Genomic DNA, 17921 nt, shown 5'->3' with positions numbered 1-17921 from the left:
TGTGATTTTAAAGTCTGGGAAGAAATAATTATATTGGTCAATTTGGGTCAGGCGTTCATCAGTGGACCGATCCGCTCTAGCCAGGGCATGGGGCCACAAGTCTACTGCCCAATCGGTAGAGGCCACGGAAGTCTCTCTGGGAGTCGAGACTGCAGGGCAGGGAAATGGGGAAATGTCCACTACAGTTTCCTTCACTTTATTGTGTTTCTTTCTGGTATTTTGATGAAAGGAAGAAGAGGGTTCACCAAGTGCTGTGTGCTAACCTGAGAAATGAGTGACTTGTGAGGACAACCTTCCGTGGCATCTGGATGCCATCCAGAATGTCTGTCATCTGACTCCATAAGACAGAGACTACGGAACATTTGAGGGTATGGAGGTTTTGTATGTACAAATCCACTGAACTTTGATCAGCTTTAATGATTTTCTGATTCAGTGGTGAATAATTTCAATACATGATGATTCTTAATTTGAACTCAGTAATTCAAAGGAGGCAGAAAACAGCAAGAATGAAATGAAGTTTGGACTATGGGGTTGAGGATGTGGTGTATGAGGTTGTAATAAAATTCCACTTTTCCCTTTATTTTATAATTTATCTGGGTCACTATGAAACTAATGCGGTGTATTTTCTGCCACCCTGAGTTCCCTGGGCAGAGCTGTGCCCTCCCCTCTGCTTTTCACGGTACTTTGTTCATGTCTCAATTTACCACTTATCACATTGCATGGTCATTATTTGCTGATAGGTCTGTTTTCCTGACCAGACCAGGCTCCTCTAGGGAAGAATCTACATGATGTTCCCTTTGTATTTCTAGCATGCATTGGACTTGAACACAGTAAAGTTTCTATAAATATTTTTTGAATGAACCAGACCCAGGACTAGATGAGCCCAGGCAAGCTTTGGGTATTTGTGCAGTATCCAAGTTAAAGAATTCCCTGTCTTTCTGCTTCTTACTATGTGGACTCCATCCAAGTGTGGGGCTCCCTCCTGTCGTCCTGCCTCCTTTCACACTTTCTTTCAGATTAGGGGTCTTACCCGAAGCCAGCCCATTTGGTTGGAGCCTTGATCCTCTGTCTAGCTGTCACAGCCCCTTCTTGAAATACTGGACCCAGAATCATATTCTTTCCAGCACTGCTTGAGTCCAACCTGACAGACAGATCTCTGACACTGTGACATAGCCCTGTACATGATGTGGTGCAGCTTCTTACTCTTCTGTTTTCTTCTACAGGTCAGATTAGATAGTAATCCCTACACTTGCTTTTCTATCTTTTGCTCCAGTGTGGACCATATTTAAACTCCATCGGCACTGGCTAGTGCAGCCCCTCCCTCTGCCTCCACCAATTGGACATCGCTCCCTCTTCCTCATGCTATATTGGCTGATCCCTGCTTTCCCTGTTCTGTGCCCACACCATGGTACATAATGGCCCTATCTACTCTAGGTCACTGTTCAGAGGGCTTAGTGTGAACCTTTCAGAACTTTTACTTGCATTGCTAGGAAGGAAAGAAGGATTTTTCTGTTGGGCTAGCTGGAGCACTCAGTTTCCTCGTTTGGATAGTTGCCATGGACACAATGTCAAACAGACCCTTCCTGGAGCTAAGGCTGGGTTATATTGACCCTTTGTAAAATCAAAGCAAATCTGTGCTTGACTGGCTGAATTAGCATGGAGCTGAGACCTGCCTGGTTTTTTAAGTCAGCACAGGGGAGATCTAAGACTTGGAATGAAGCCACCCAACAGACAGGGAGCAGGAACTCCAGGCAGATAGCTTCTGTCACTCAGGGAAGCTTTGGTATGGCAAAAAAAAAGCAGGTGTCTGTGGGGACCACATTGACAGTAGTAATTGCATTAGTTTCTAGGGCTCCCATAACAAAGTACCACAACCTGGGTGGCTTAAAACAACAGAAATTTATTGCCTCATAGTTCTGGAAGCTAAATCCAGAACTATGAGGCAATAAAATCTGTGTGCCTGCAGAGCCATGATCTCTCAGATATCTGTAGGGGAGAATTCTGCCTTGCCTCTTCCTGGCTTCTGGGGGTCTGCCAGCAATCCTTGCTGTTCCTTGGCTTGCAGCACTCCAGTCCCTACCTCTGTCATCAAATGGTATTCTTCCTTCATGTGCCTGCATCTCTGTGTCTCTTCTCCTCTACTTCTAAGGACACCAATCCTATTGGATTAAGGGCCTACTCTACTCCCGTATGACCTCATTTTAACTAATTACATTTGCAATGACCTTATTTCCAAATAAGGTCACATTCTGAGGTCCTGGGGGTTAGGACTTCAACATATCTTTTTTGAGGGGTGCAATTTTATTTATAACAATAATGTCGCAGAGAGTGTCAGAATCAACGTTTGAGATTTCATTAAGCAGGTGGGATTAATCAATAGAGAATTTAAGATAAGCATTAATCAGGAATCCTGGTAGACTGTTGGATAGTTTGGGGGCCAAACTGAGGTTTAGATTCCATTATGATGATGACATTCTTGCCAGGGACATAAGAATGCCTGGATGCTGACCCTTCTTCCCACTAGACCCTTAACCCAAGATGGTACCCCCAAGGAACACTGCCAAGTAGGAAAAAAACACTGGGCCAGCACCTCGATGCTAATGCCTATTAGTAAAATATGGCACGTTAATTGTCCAGGTTCTGATTAATCAAGTTACAATATCTTCTCCCTTAGAGAGAGCTAGTAATGTGAAAGGCAGAGAAAGGTCTGTGGTGCATAGGATTGGCATTAGACAGTTGGAGAGCAGGCAGTGGGACTCTAGCTACTACTTTGAAGGACTTCATTGTACTGGAGCATAGGTCAGGGAAAAAGGTTCTAGGTGGTGATAATCCATTTCTATGAACTGGTGTACTGCATGAGGACTCGATCTGGGCATATGATAGGTACATAGGTGTTCAGCACATGTGTGATGAATCTGAATGCATAACTCAAGGGAGACAAAGTCTGAACCCCAGAAGCAGGCTATAAACTGGTTAGATCTCTCCTCCAGCCTCTGGTCAGCATTGATAGACACATAGATTGATCCAAATGCAACATGTCGTGGTTATGGAGAGATGGTAGAAAAGTGAAGCACAGATACGAAAACTTGAAATTGACAGAACCTGATCTTCCTGTCAACTTGTCCCTTCTTTTGAGCATTCATTATATATAGTCCTTAGTTTTCATTAGTTCTTTAGTCCTTGTGTGTCTCTCTACAGCCATCATACTCACTTGGCAAAACTTCAGGCCTGGATGAACTCAGCCAGCCACCTCTATGGATTTGAATAACTAAATATTGCCAGAGAAAAAATCACATAATCAACTGAGAAGATTCCCTCTAAACTCATAATCTCAATACACTGCACGGAATTTCTATATCTAATAAACTTGCTGTTCTACACTTAATAATATTTCATACTTTCACCTCTCTTTTCAAACCTCCTATTTATTCCTGCACCCCTCTCATTCTTATCTAATTATCCTGAGTCAATTGTATCTAAATGAAAAATAAGAACCATCAGACAAGAACTCTCCTAGTGTACATCTGTGTTCATTTGCATTTTCCCCTTCTGCCCTTCTGTAACAAAGGAGAAAGTGTGCTGCTCCCATCAGAGCAGAGATCCTCCTGGAGCTGGAGCTTCTATGGGCTCTGGGTCCCATCCTCTCTTACTTGCTCAAGGTTTTACTCCTCCAGTTATCTCTTATCCCTCCTAAACAACCAGTCCTTCCCTTTTCTATGGGACTATTCTCCAGCTCACAAATACGGTTGACTCTCCTTTATCCTTAAAAGTCTTTCTTTGGTTCCCTCATCCCACTCTAACTATTACCCATTTTTCTACATCCCTTCACAGCTTAATGTCTCAAAAGAGTTGTTTGCATACTTTTCTCCACTGTTTCACCTTTGATTACTTTTCAGAACTCTCAAATTGCATTTCTTCCCTTATCAGTTCACCAAAACTTCTCATGTCAAGGTTACCAGCAATTTCCATGTTGTCAAGAACAATGGACAATTTGTGTTCCTGTGTTATTCAGTCTCTCAGTTGCATTAGGCCCAGATGACTACTTCCTTATTTGATGTTACACCACTGGTTTTTGTCCCACCTCTGATATCTGTGACAATTTCTTCTCAGCCTCATTATAGGTCCTTTTCTCCTACCAATGTCCACATATTGGTGTTTACCAGGGCTTGTTCCCTCTCCACACTCTCTTTACATATCTATTTTCATGACCTAAAATACCATCTACATGCTGACGATGTCCAAATTTGTAACTCTATTTTAGCTTTCATTTGTGCTCCAGACATGTGTATCCAACTGTCTACTTAAAATTTCTACCTGGATACATCGGAAGCATTCACAACCTAAACAAAGCTCTTAATTCTCTCTCCACTGTACTTCAAACAAACCTGTTCTTATCATGGTCTGCTAATCCATTTGAGTAAATGATGAGGCTATCCACCCATTTGCTCAAACCAAAAATGTAGGTGTCGTCCTTTATTTCTTCATTTTTTTTCAATAAACAAATCCTATCATTTCTACCTTCTAATACATCTTAAATCTATATATTGTCTTCCCTTATTCTTCACCAGTCAAAGCCTTTGGCATCTTTTTCCAGGACTGCTGCAATAACCCCTTTAATAGTCACCCTACTTTTTTTTTTAAGCTGCCTTCAAATCTATTTTTACAAAATGATCAAAAAGAATCTGTTAAGAACAAATCAAGTCACGCCTTTCCTTTGCTTTAAAAACCCTTCTTCATCTTTTCATTACATTTTCAAATATTGAGCTATACTTTACGTACAATAAAATGTGCAAATCTTACATGGTCCATTCAATGAATTGTCATAATTATAAACACCCAAGTAGTTACCAACAAGTCTGATCCTGTATAAGCAGTTTTTTGTTTTTGTTTTTTTACTTGCTTAGTAGTATTCTATTGTATGGGCATAGAACAATTTGTTTATCCATGCTTTTATTGATGATAATTGAATTGTTTCCAGTCTTGGGCCATTATGAATAATGCTGCTGTGAACTTTCTTGTACAAGTCTTTATGTAGATACATATTTTCATTTTCCTTTGGTAGATACTTAGTAGTGGCTGGGCCGTATGGTAAAACTATATTTAATTTTTAAAGAAATTGCCAAACTTTTCCAAAGCGGCTATATTTTCATTACATTTAACATAAAACTTTAAGTTCTTTCACGTCTCTTCTCTCCCCCACCCTGTTTCACTCTAGCCATCACTTGCTCTACCTAGTTCTTCAAACATATGAAGCTCTTTCTCGCCTCCAGGCTTCATCTCACTTATGATTATTTTTTAGTTTATTTACTTTTTTCTCCTCTCTTCTCCACTAGACTGTGTCCTCCTTGAAGGCAGAGCTATGTTTGATTTCTTCACCATTGCATACTCAGCTCTTAGTGCAGTGCCTGGCACGCTGTAGGTACGCAACGATGATTCGCAAAATGAACAAACATCTATTGACTGGGCTTTAGATTGCCTTGGAAATGAAGGACCCTAGATTAGGCAAGGATATCCTCCAGAACTGTTGCTCACTTTGAGAAGTTAGTTCCAAGGAAAGAACATGAGATTTCTTTTTAGGAAATCTGAAAGCATTTAAAATAAATATGCCTATTCATGTATATAATTGTACAGAGCACTTCCCAAAAGCTCTCATTCATACTTCAGTAAAGCAGCATAATGAGTCAGAGTGATGAGAGAAGACAAGCTGCCTTGAAACTCGAGGTCTTGGGAGAATCAGAGCCAACACCCCAAGCATAGCTTCTTTATAAGGAGGGATGCTGTATAAAGGGCCAGAGTGGGTTCATTATCAGAAACAGACACCAGGCCTGAACCTGGGAGATGCCTGTCAGGTGTCTCATTTCCAAGAAATGAAGTCCTTTTCATATTACTGTAGACAAAGTGTTAACTTGGCTAAATAAAGTTAGCCTCTGTTTTTTGGATGCCCAAATACACATGACTCCTTTAAAGATTTATGCTCATGACTCTTTTACTCACAACAAGCCTTATAGAAGATGAGGATGAGATTGAATATAAACAACTGAGGCAAAACCAGTGGTGCCTCTTACATAAAAGGCAGCCCAGAAGGTTGGGTCAGTGACTCATACAAGAGAGAAGTGGAGCAACTGATCAATAAGAAATATTTTATTTGTTTCAGAGAAAGTATGCTTCAAAGGTAGCTGTTCTTTCCAAAAAGAAAGACTTCTCCTAGTTATTCTAAATGGACCAGGGAAGAAACTGACCTCCCTGGGAACCAAGCTGTATCAGAAAGGATTCTGAGGTTAAAAATAATAGAAATGGAATCTGACTACTTAAATAAGAAAATGGGAGTTATTGGAAGGACAGTGAAAAGCCCTAAGATTGAAGAACAAGCTGAACAATCCAACTTCTGAAAAGTCAGTAACTAGGGGAGCCCCAGAGTTCTTAACTGCAGAAACTGATCAACCATTTTTTTTTTCAGGGCACTATGATACAATGACTTAGATTCAAAATCCTGCATGGGCAAACTTGACTGACTCATATTGTGGGCCATAGGCCTGCTTCAGTGGGTAGGGTTGGAAGCCTGAGATTCTTAGTCCCACTAGAGCCACAGGAAGTAGAGAAAAAACTGTTTCACAAAGGAATTGATGTAAGAAAGACAAAACAAGTGATTTAATATTCTGGTAGTGGAAGAGGAATCAGTAACCAGATTAATGAATTCATTCATTATTAACCTTATCAACACATATATAATTCAGTCATGTGTTATACAGATGAAATAAAATACACTGCTTACCCTTAAAGAAGTTAATAAGTAATGTTGGGAGACAATTAAAAAGACACATGAAATTGTTCAAGTTATAGCTCCTTTGGCTGAGAAAACATAACTCATTCAAAGTTAATAAAGTAAAGAATAGTGTTTGTTGCGAGGATACAGTATTCTCACAGAACCAAGGGACATGAAATCAAGTTCAGATGAGCATCAGGGGACATTAAGAGGAACAGAAGCAGCTGACTACTACTTTCATTTTCCTCTCTTGGGCCTCAAGCTCTTCTCTCTGCTTCTTATCAGCTTCATTTTCCTTTCTCCTCAGGACAACTTTCCCCTTTTACTCATCAACTTGTAAATGGTTGCCATTACTTTCAATTTACAGGATCTTTTCACCACCAACTATCAATAATCTTATGTCTTATATCAAGCTCTCAAGATAGAATTTATTCAGCCCTGTTCTCCTCTTGTTACAAGGCCACATGAAATCAGATTTCTAGCCAACTAATATATTGGCTACTTTTGAATCAGGTGGTCATCACTAGTTGAATTCGGACCTAGTCGTGCGTGTGCATTTTTTCTTTTTGGTGGGGCTGGCTCTATGGAATGTTTCTTTTACAGCAATACCAGTTCACTGAGTTGAAGAGGATACGTGACTGATGTCGATATCGACAGCCATATTGTTTCCATGCTTTGGAAACTTAGCAGAGAGAATGGGAGAGATGGAATGGAAGCTTGCTTGATCAGGTGGTAGAACAGAGGGCAGGTGTGGTGAGCATCTACTGCTTTGCCCAACATCCCTTCAGTTTTTAACTTGCAAAAGTATTGCATTTTACCACAATTCCATCTCTTCTTTTACTCTATGACATTTCTTCTAATTGCATCTAAGCTTTGCATCTATCCCAGAAATTTTGATATTTTGTTTTTATTTTTACTTAGTTAAAAATATTTTCTAATTCCCCTTTCAATTTCTTTTTGTCAAATGAGTTAATTATAATCCTGTTGTTAATTTTTAAACATTTAGATTTTTCCAGATGTCTTTATGTTAATGATTTCTAGTTTAATTCTATTGTGATCATTAAACATACTTTATATAGTTTCAACCTTTTTACATTTATAGACTTTTCTATAGTTCATTTATTAGGGTAAATGTTACATGTGTACTTGGAAAGAATGTGTATTGTGCTGTTGTTGATTGGAATGTTCTGATGTGTCAGCTAGGTCCAGTTTGGTCATGTCTTCTGTATCCTTAATGACCTTCAAGTTGTTCAGTTACTGAAAAGGTGTACAAATATTTAACTACAATTGTGGATTTGTGTAATTCTCTCTCCAGTTCTATCAGTTTTACTTCAGTCTTTTGAGACTCTGTTAAGCTTACATACATTTAAGCCTGTTATGTCCTCTTAACGGATTCACTGATTTATTATTAGAAATACGCCTCTTTATCTTGTAATATTTCTTGGCCTGAATTCTTTTCTCCCTAATAATGTAGCCACTCCAATTTTCTTATGATTATTGCTTTCATAGTATACCTTTTTGCAGCCTTTTACTTTTTACTTACTTGTGTCTATATTCTTAATGTGGGCTTCTTATAGATAGCATAAAATCAGTTCTTTCTATTTTTATCCAATCTCACAATCTCTGCTTTTAATTGCAGTGTTTAGCTTGTTTACATTAATTAGTGATATGGCTGGGTTTAAATCTACCATATTGCTATTTTCTATTTTCCTATCTGTTTTTCATTTCTTCTTTTTCTCCTTTCCTATATTCTTTTTATGATACCATTTGATCTCTTATTAGCTGTACCTCTACTTTGTTTTGCTATTGGTTGCTTTAAAGTTTATAGTATATATCTTTAACTTACCACAATCCACCTTCAAATAATATTATACGATTTTGTACATAGGATAAGAAACTTCTCCCATCTTTTGTTCTATTGTCATTATATTTTACTTCTATATATGTTATGAATCCCATTTTTACTCCTATATATACTATAAATATATATTTTGTTTTCAATAGCCAATTTTATTTTAAAGAGATTAAACAGTGTAAAAATGTCTTCTATATTAGTCTATGTATTTTTGATTACTGGTTCTCCTGATTCTTTTGCATAGATCCAAATTTACATTTATATTATATTCCTTCTGCCTGAAGAACTTCCCTTAGAATTTCTTACAGTGCAGTTCTGTTGATAATAAATTTTCTCAGATGTTGTTTATGTGAAAAAGTGCTTATTTCATTTTTGTTTTTGAAAGATACTTTTGCAGGGCATAAAAATCTAGTTGACAGCTTTTATTATCTTCTGATTTGCACAGTTTCTTACATGAAATCCTCTGTCATTATTATCTTTCTTTCTCTGTACATGTCTTTTTCCTTCTGGCTATTTGTAAGAATTTCTTTTTATCAGTTGTTTCCAGTAATTTGATTATTAAGTGGTTGGTTGTATTTTTAAATGTTTGTACTCCTGGGAGTCTTTGAGCTTTTTGGATCTGCAAATTTACAGTTTTTATCAAATTTAGAAGGATTTCAGCTGTTATTTTTTACAACATTTTTTTGTCCCCCTCCCTCTTTCAAGGTTTCCAGTTACGCATTTGTTAAACTACTTGATATGGTCCCACAGGTCACTGAGATATTCCTCATTTTTTCAATCTTTTTATTGCCTGTGCCTCATTTTGAGTAGTTTCTACTGCTATATTTTTTTTCTTCACTGTCTAATCTATTGTTAATTTCATCCAATGCATATTTTTTGCTTTTTAAGATTTGGTTTTGTTAGAAGTTTCATTTATATATTTTATTTATCTTCTAATTCTCTATCATAATCATGTTTTCCTTTACCTTCTAGGACAAAACAGTTTTTAATAGCCATTTTAATATCCTTGCTTGCTATTTTCATCATATTACTCACTTTTGGGTCTGTTGACAGTGATTGATTTTTCTCTGAAAATGGGTCATATTTTTCTGTTTCTCTTCATGTTCGGTAACTTTTCTCTAGATTTTCAAATTTATTACTATAGTAATGTTTTATCATTAACGAAATCAATTTCTGTTTTAAGAAATTTTTCCAGCTTTATTGAGGTATGACAAATAAAAATTGTATACGTTTAGGTTATACAAAATGGTTTCTTCAAGGTATACAATATGATTGTGCATATATATATGTATACATTTTGAAATTATTATGATTTATTTATCTCATAACTGAAAGTTGTACCTTTTGCATGTCTCATAATTTTTTATTGGATGCCAGACATTGTTGATTTTATGTGATGGGTACTGGATTTCATTTACTTTTTTTTGAAAAAGTAGTGTTAGGTGTAACTTTTTCTGGCATACAGTTACATTTCTTGGGATTAGTTAGAGCTTTGTTCAGGCAGATCCAGCGCAGCCTTTTATGTAGTATTAATTTAGGCAATACCCTTCTGAAGACTCTAGTAATGTCTCCTGTATTATAAGGTCTTTCTGCTTTGATTGGTGACAACCTGAACTGTCCTCAGCCCCGGGTAAGCTTTGACAGTTGTTCAGCCTACTCCTTTCTGGTGCTTTTTTTCACCAGCCTCAGGCAGTTTCATCTTATGTGCAGATCATTACTCAGCCAAAACTTAAAGGATCCTTTCTGCAGTTCTCTGGGGCCCTCTCTCTCTGAGCAGCTCTCTTCTCTCTGATATACTCTCCAGCAAATTCTAGTCGCAGCGGCCTTTTGTACACCAATTTCTGTCTTCCAAACTCATCAAGATCACCAGGCTGCTTGGAATCTTTGCTCTTGCATTGCGGTCTGGAAATTGCTTTCAGGCAGTATTCCAGGGCAATTATAGGGCTTACCACATTTGTTTCTCTTCTTACAGAGATCATGGTCCTGTGTTGCCTTTTGTCTAGTGTCTAAAAATTGGTTGTTTTCTGTATTTTACCTGGTATTATAATTGTTTAAAGTGAGATGATAAATCCAATTCCTGGTACTGCATCATGCCTGAAAGTGAATGTCCTATATGTTATTTTTAATTAAAAAATAACTTCCAGTAAGTAATACATGTGTGTATTTTAAAACATTAAATATACCTGAAAGACTTACAATAAAACCCAATATTCCCCCATCCTTTGATTTCCCACCTCAGCCCCACTATGTGGAAATAACCTCTTTTTTAATTAAATAGTTTTTTTTAAATAGCTTATTCCATATTTCTAAATAATGTGCCTCTATTGCTATTTCTCATTTAACTTATTTCTCATATTATCTATTGACTTCCTGTTATGGTAGTAAAAGAATTAGCTTTTTTATAGCATTTCACAATTTCCCATCTTCCACCTCTGCAATAAAGTTGGATCACAATTTTTACATAATAAGTAATCAGTTTTATATTATTATGACTATGCAAATATTGCTTATTTCAGAGCCTAGTATAGTCCTATAATTCCATTTTATTTTTCATTAGTTTTTTTATTATTCTTCAAATTTATAATTGCTTAATTTAAAAATATATGCATATTTTGTTATTCACGTGTTCTTAATCTTTTCCAAATGCTCTATATTTAAAGCTATTACATGGAGTTCACCCTCTCTTTTTGTTGGAGGTGACCCTTCTGTAGTCCTCTGTGATGCTAGGAAGTTACACGTATGTTACGCTGAAGTCTCCCAATACCATTTTCCTAACATATAATTTGCTTTTTTCCTGTCATCATCTTTCTTGGTTTACTCCTTCTTTTTTCTTGTTGGAGTATATCCTTAAGTAACTTCCTAATAACTGGAGATAATTTTAGAGTTCTAAAATGCTCAAACTATCCACTGTTACATTTTTTGGATAGTTTAACTGTGTGTAAAATTTTAAGCTACAAAAAGATTTCAGTAGAATTTTGAAAGCCTTGGCCCATGGTCTTCTGCTATCCAGTGTTGCTAAGGAAAAGTCTGAAGCCATCATAATTCTTATTCCTTCTTTGCAATTAAAAAAAAATTAGAATATCTTATAATTTTCTTTGTCACTGATACCTGAAATTTCATATTCGTTAACTTTTAATATGGCTTTTTTTCATTTACTGTGATAGACAGCCTGTGTGTCCTTTCAATATACAAACTTGTCTTTGAGAAAGTAATAATACCCTCCTACTTCATTTCCCCTCATTTTCTCTGTTCTTTCTTTCTATAGCTCCTATAATTTGTACAATATAACTTTTGGATTTATCTTCTATTTATTTTTTTCCTATCCATAGGTCATTTTTGTATTTTTACTCTATTTTCCTTCATAATTTTTGGACTTTATTTTTTCAAGATTCGATTCAAGTTTTTAATTTTGACAATTAAATATGTTAATTTGCAAGAGCTTTTTCTTAGTCTCTGAATGTTTTCTGTCTTAGTTTCCTACTGTTTAGTGTGTGTGTGTGTGTGTGTGTGTGTGTGTGTGTGTGTGTGTTTATATATATTATATATGTAATTGAGGATAATAATCAGGGGGAAATCTGTCTTGCATTATCTCTGTTGCATAAAGTGGTTTTTTTTCTGTTTGTTTTGATTTCTCACTTTTGTGTTAGAGGTTTTTCTCAATTATTTGGTGGATCTTGCTTGTCCGTTCTTATTAAAGAGTAAGACACAAAAATATGAATGTGTTTGTCTGAGCAAGATTATGTGCGTCAATGGGTGTGGTGGTGCTTTTCAGCTGATGGGCTTCACTTCAGGATACTGGGAGAAGTAGTTGGTCCTTTTACTGTTCCTCCCCAAATGCCAGATAAGAAATTTTCCAAAAGCCACCTAAGGAAGTACCTGACTATAAGCATTCTGCCCGCAGGGATCTGGACATGATGGAGACAGAGAAGGATGTGGTCCGATCACTTCATTTTACAGACTTTCAATTAATCTTTTTGTCATTACTCTTGCCCCACATTTTTGAGGTGCCCCTGAACCCTGAGTTTCTCCTGTTAATTTTGCCAGAGAAGAAAACTCATATCTTCTTGCCTGGGGAAGAAGTGTCAGCTGGGTACCAGATACCTTGATTGAGTGATCTGATTCCACTGAATGTGAAGTCTTTCCAGGTTTTTAGGGAGGAAATTGCTGATTTTTTCATGCCTTTCCTCTGGCTTCTTTTATCCTGCCAAATCAATAACTAGTCCTCCAACAACATTCGGTCTTCTAAAAATGTATTGAAATCTCTCACATACTGATGTCCCCTTTCCCATTCCCTATGTGGTTTTTAAGAATGATTCTTTCTATCATATTAGTAGGAGCACAAAATGAAGAAAAAATAACATGTGCTAGCGAACTGCCATCTTTAACCAGAATTCTAGCTTATGTAATTTTTATTGATATTGCTATAATGAACTTTTTTTTTTTGCCTGTAGCATTTTTTCCTCCTTTTGCATTTATGGATTAGTGTAGGATCAAAAGCACAAGTAAGAAATTAGATTTAAATAGTTAGCAGGACACTTTATCTCACATTTCTGAAGCTGAGAAGAGCTGTGGAGAGAATTTGAAGCTAATGGGAAGGGAGATGAAGAGCTTTGTGTCATATGTTTTCATCTTTTTCTTTTTTAATGAGTTTATTTGTAGAGTGACAGGACTGTGAATGTCTTGAACATTTTAAGTGAATGGGGGAGTCTAGAGCCCTGTCCTTTGAGAAATAAGGAGCCAAACCAGAAGCTTATCGAACTTCAGTTCTTTGCCTGAGATAGGCCTTGTTGGCATCCTAGAAAACTTAACTCCTCAAGACAATGAACTCTCCATTGAGAAGCCCAAAGTATTAGCCCTGAGAGCCAGACATCTTCCAGAGATTGTGCCTGGGTATGTCAGATCCCAGATCCCAGCCCCAATGGGCCGTGTATCTGCGGAGATCCCAGAGAATGAAGAAGGAGCTTGCAAGGATTTTCACAGCAGGTAGAAACTGCTCCACAGGTTCTCTCTATCTAGGTAGCACCAGCTTCCTGCACATGGCTTCCCCCAAATGAAAAGACCCTCTCTTTAGTTGGTTAATTCTGGGCCCTGGGCCTCAGCTCACTGAACTGTGATCTCTAGCAGGAGGACCCTTGTTCATTCTCAGCTGTACCTGGTTTCTCAGTATGTGAGGCCAAGTAAGTAACAAATGGCTTTGGGTTCCCAGACCAGAGTAGAAACTGAATAGCCTGAATCATTTCACTCTAGTCTCTCCTTTGGACTATGAACTCTTCTAAAACTTTTATTTCTTACATTTCCCCAACAAAGCCTCATATAGCAATGTGAGCACAGTAGTGGCACTAAGAAAATGTTTATTAGCCAAAAGTTAACCCAAAGAGGAAGATGGTAAATGACAGCCCCCTTAATTTGCACATTTTACATTTCCAAAGCCCTTTCTTGTGCATTGACTCATCTGATCCTCAGCACAGCCTTGGGGAGTTCTCAGGATAGTGATTAGTATCTTTCTTTTTATAGATAAGGTAACTGAAGCTTAGGTAAGTTATGTGGTTTGTTCAGGGTCAGACAGCTAATATATGTCAGTAGCAGGACTCTTGTCTCAGGTCTTCTGACTTCAAGTCCAACGTTATTTCCAACGTAAAATGTGGTCTTGGAAAATAATAACAACACAAAACTTAGGAGTCACCTACATTAGAAATGTCTTAGAAACCATATGTTATAACTAAACACTTGAGTCTGCCTTCAATGGTTTTTAGAATCTGAGTCTATCATTTGATGGACAGATTAATTTCTAAATTTTTTTCACACCAATTACTGCAATGCATTCATTCATTTTAATATATATATATAATATATATAATATATATATTGCTTACTTTTTATCTAGTATTATTTGGCAGTGAGAAGTGAAATATTTACTATAGTCCATGATAAACAACAGTTTAGCATAAAATGTAGGATGTAATAGGCAGTATATAAACTTCCTATTGTTTATATACTGCCGTAACAACTTTTCATAAATATAGTGATTTAAAACAACCCCAGTTTTTTATCTTACAGTTCTGGAAGTCTGAATCTTGAAACAAGTTTCACTGGGCTAAAATCAAGGTGTAGGCTGTGTTCCTTCTGCAGCTATAGGGAAAGATCCATTTCTTTCCCTTTCCCAGATTCTAGAAGCCTCCTACATTCCTTTGCTTGTGGTCTCACCCCTGTTCAAACCTAACAAAGGCTGGTCAAATCATTCTCACAATGCCTTCTCTCTAGTTCTGGCTCTACTGACTCCTTCTTCCTCATTTAAAGAAATTTGTGCTTACATTGAGCCTACTTGGATAACCCAGGATATTCTCTTTAAGGTCAGCTGATTAACAGCCTGAATTCCATCTGCAACCTTAATTTTCCCTTTCACACAACATAACACATTCATAGGTTCTGGGTACTAGGATGTAGACATCTTTGGGGACTTATTATTCTGCCTACTGCTGATAGTACGAGATCTTACCTTGGAACAACAATAACTTGTAACTTCAGGCATCATGCATCCAGGAGTCAAATGAGTATAATAGACCATAAATGCAGAGAACAGGAGGAAAGCGCTTCTCTGGGCTTGAGTTAGTGATCAAGGAATGCTTATATTAGGCGAGAAAACAGAATAAGCAGTGTTTCAGGGATAAGAATGAACACAGGGAGCCATAAGAAATTCTTAAGTAGAGGTAACCTGATAAAAACAGAGTTTTGAGTAGATAAATATGGTGCTTGGCTATCCATGGGCCTCATTTGATTATCACGGGCCTTGTCCTCTGTTTTATAGAAAGAAAAACTGAGGTCCAGAGATTTTGAATGCCTCACGAAGAAGTTATTTGGCAAAAATCTTGGCCAGAAGGTAAGGGGGTTTTTCATGGTTCTGGAGAGAGGAGGAAGCTCTAACTTTCGTCACTGCCCCTGTGTGTTCTTAGTAAACCAAAATTTCTGGAATTATTTCCAGAAAAATCCTTAAAATTAGCTCTTTCTGCCTTTGCTCCTGATTGTCTGCCCTTATAGAATGTGCATTTTTCAGAGCCCACTGCTCCATGCCCCTTTTTACTTGCAGTGGGGTGGAAAGTGGAAGGTCAGTTCTGGAGCACAGGTTGGGATAAGAGGCATAGGGTTTCTCTTGGAATATTTTGGAAAGTTTTTTGCTCCAATATTAGGTTGCCAATCAAGTCACATTGGGTCATCAGCTCTGGGCCTTTGGCTAAAGCTTCATCTCCATTTTTAGCCGCTCTTTTGGGAAATCTGTGACAGCAGAGATAGAGGAAAAGCACAGTGGGGAGAGGCAGAGGAGCTGCTTCTAGCTCTCAGTCGCTAGCTAGCTCTGGGACTGTAGGCAAGTCACTTTTCCTAGTGCTAGTCTTCCCACCTGTCCAAGGGATTAATTTGACCTAGCAAGACTCTGAGTTCTGACAGTCTGTGTTCATGATTCTAGGACTCAGCATCAGTGAAGGCCAAAACTGGATCTGGATATACTATTCATTTGTCTACCTCCTCATTTCTCTAACTTTATGATTTACTTTTATTACCTGCTTTAGGTCTCTGCCTCACCTTGGTAAGCCAAACTTTTCATTGGAAAGAACTTTTCACATTAACTTTCTGTAATACGTGTCATCAGGTGTTACTCATTCATTAACCCCTCTATCCCCATCCATTCATGCAACAGGTAAGTGCCCATTTGTGCAAGGAAAGCCAAATACACTCTTCTAGGCTTTCCTGTTAGGTGGAAAGGATGGGCAATCCATGCATATCGAATCATGGATCTCAGAGAATGTCTGAGTTGGAAGGACATTTAGAAACCATCAAGTTCAATAATCTTATTTTTACAAATAAGGAAACAAAAGCCTTATACAAAAGAGATAAAGTGATTTGCCTAAGGTCACATGGTTAGTCAATGTCAGAACTGGGAATAGAATACATTTTCCAGTCTTCCAGCCTCGTTCTGCCTTCTCCCTCCATTATCTACAACATTCTATTAACTGATTGGAAAACAAAACTGCAATGAGCCTTAAATTATTTTTTCCTTGAGCACAAAAAATTAATGATGGATGTGCCCATGTTTGTGATGGGAAACAACACAGCCTCAGTGGAATTACTGGGCCATGGCTGATTGTTTCAGCAAAGGCATTCTATAATAGTAGGAAAAAGAAGATGAGGGAGGAGAGAACACTGCCCTTTCTCGTTCTCACAATCTTTTGTCTCTCTCTTAGGTTGTGTTTGTTTCCCAAACGTGAGCCTAGTAAGGTGCATAGCCCAAACAATCCCAACTATTTACCTTATTTCCTCAGTGCTGCATTTGGCATCTGTTACCTAAGCTCTTGTGGCCAAGGTGGATGCATAGAACTCGGCTGAGTTCTGGCTGTAAAAGGAGGTCTTGGATACAAGGGCCCCATCCTCTCTGTGATCCAGTGGGGACAAGTCAGTGCCTGCCTTATTTGTCTTTAAACCAGGCCACTTGTGCCACACCACACGGAGCCAATAAAACTGGGAGACCAGTCTCACAACTGCAAGCAGGACCATTGCCTTTGAATTCTCCTCAGTCCTACTCTGTGTTTTACTCTTTACTCCATTTTGGTTTCTGTAGTTTTATCTCCTATTAAGACTAACTCCATTGAGTCAACCCTTTAATTTAACAACCAGATTTATTGGGTTCAACTCTTGGTTCTCCCTGGGTCATGGATTACACTGGTCCTCTGATTTTTCCCACTCCTGGCCACTTAGATTAAATCCCAATCCAATTTTATTGGATCTAGTTCCCAGAAACCCTTTATCTTTACTCCAGGAATCACTGTGCTGGGCTCATCTCTGTTGGCTTGCCTTAGGCAAGGGGTAACTGGATATCCAAGCCATTGTGTCTATGCTTAGAACTCACTCAGCTCTCTCCTCCAACTCACTGCCTGGATCTGCCACTTCCATGTTCTCCTTCTCATTTCCCTGCCCTTATGCTTTACTTCCAGAACCTGCTTTGGATCCCTTTCTCACCTTGATTCGGCAGCCCTTTTGCATTCTTGATTCATGTGCCATAGCTCGTCACCAGCTCTGGACTCTGTCCCAGCATCATTGGTGCCATTAGATAAGAGACCCTCCTTCTAGTCTCCTTTAGAGCCTTTACTAGCAGGGCAAAATCGCAGCCCCTTCATTCCCATGCCTCAGCTCCACCACCAAGCGAGGAATATTTGGAAATGACCACTGCTTTTTTTCTATGGTATTTTTAGCTGAACGTTTTGAATCTCTTGCATATCTGAAATTTGAAATTAACTATAGACTCCTAAATTTTAA

At 38.0% G+C, this 17921-nt stretch overlaps 1 long non-coding RNA gene across 1 annotated transcript; it reads left to right on the top strand.

Moving 5' to 3' along the window:
• The first annotated feature begins 264 nt into the window (after positions 1-264).
• LOC120603208 (uncharacterized) lies at positions 265-17697 on the top strand. Its single transcript, XR_005652975.1, has 3 exons — positions 265-368; positions 15424-15495; positions 17600-17697. It is a non-coding gene; the product is annotated as an uncharacterized LOC120603208 (long non-coding RNA).
• Positions 17698-17921: the final 224 nt, after the last annotated feature.

The sequence above is a fragment of the Pteropus medius genome, unplaced genomic scaffold (assembly GCF_902729225.1).
Source record: "Pteropus medius unplaced genomic scaffold, Ma_sr-lr_union100, whole genome shotgun sequence".
Lineage (NCBI taxonomy): Eukaryota > Metazoa > Chordata > Mammalia > Chiroptera > Pteropodidae > Pteropus > Pteropus medius.
This window is presented reverse-complemented; position numbering and strand designations above follow the sequence as displayed.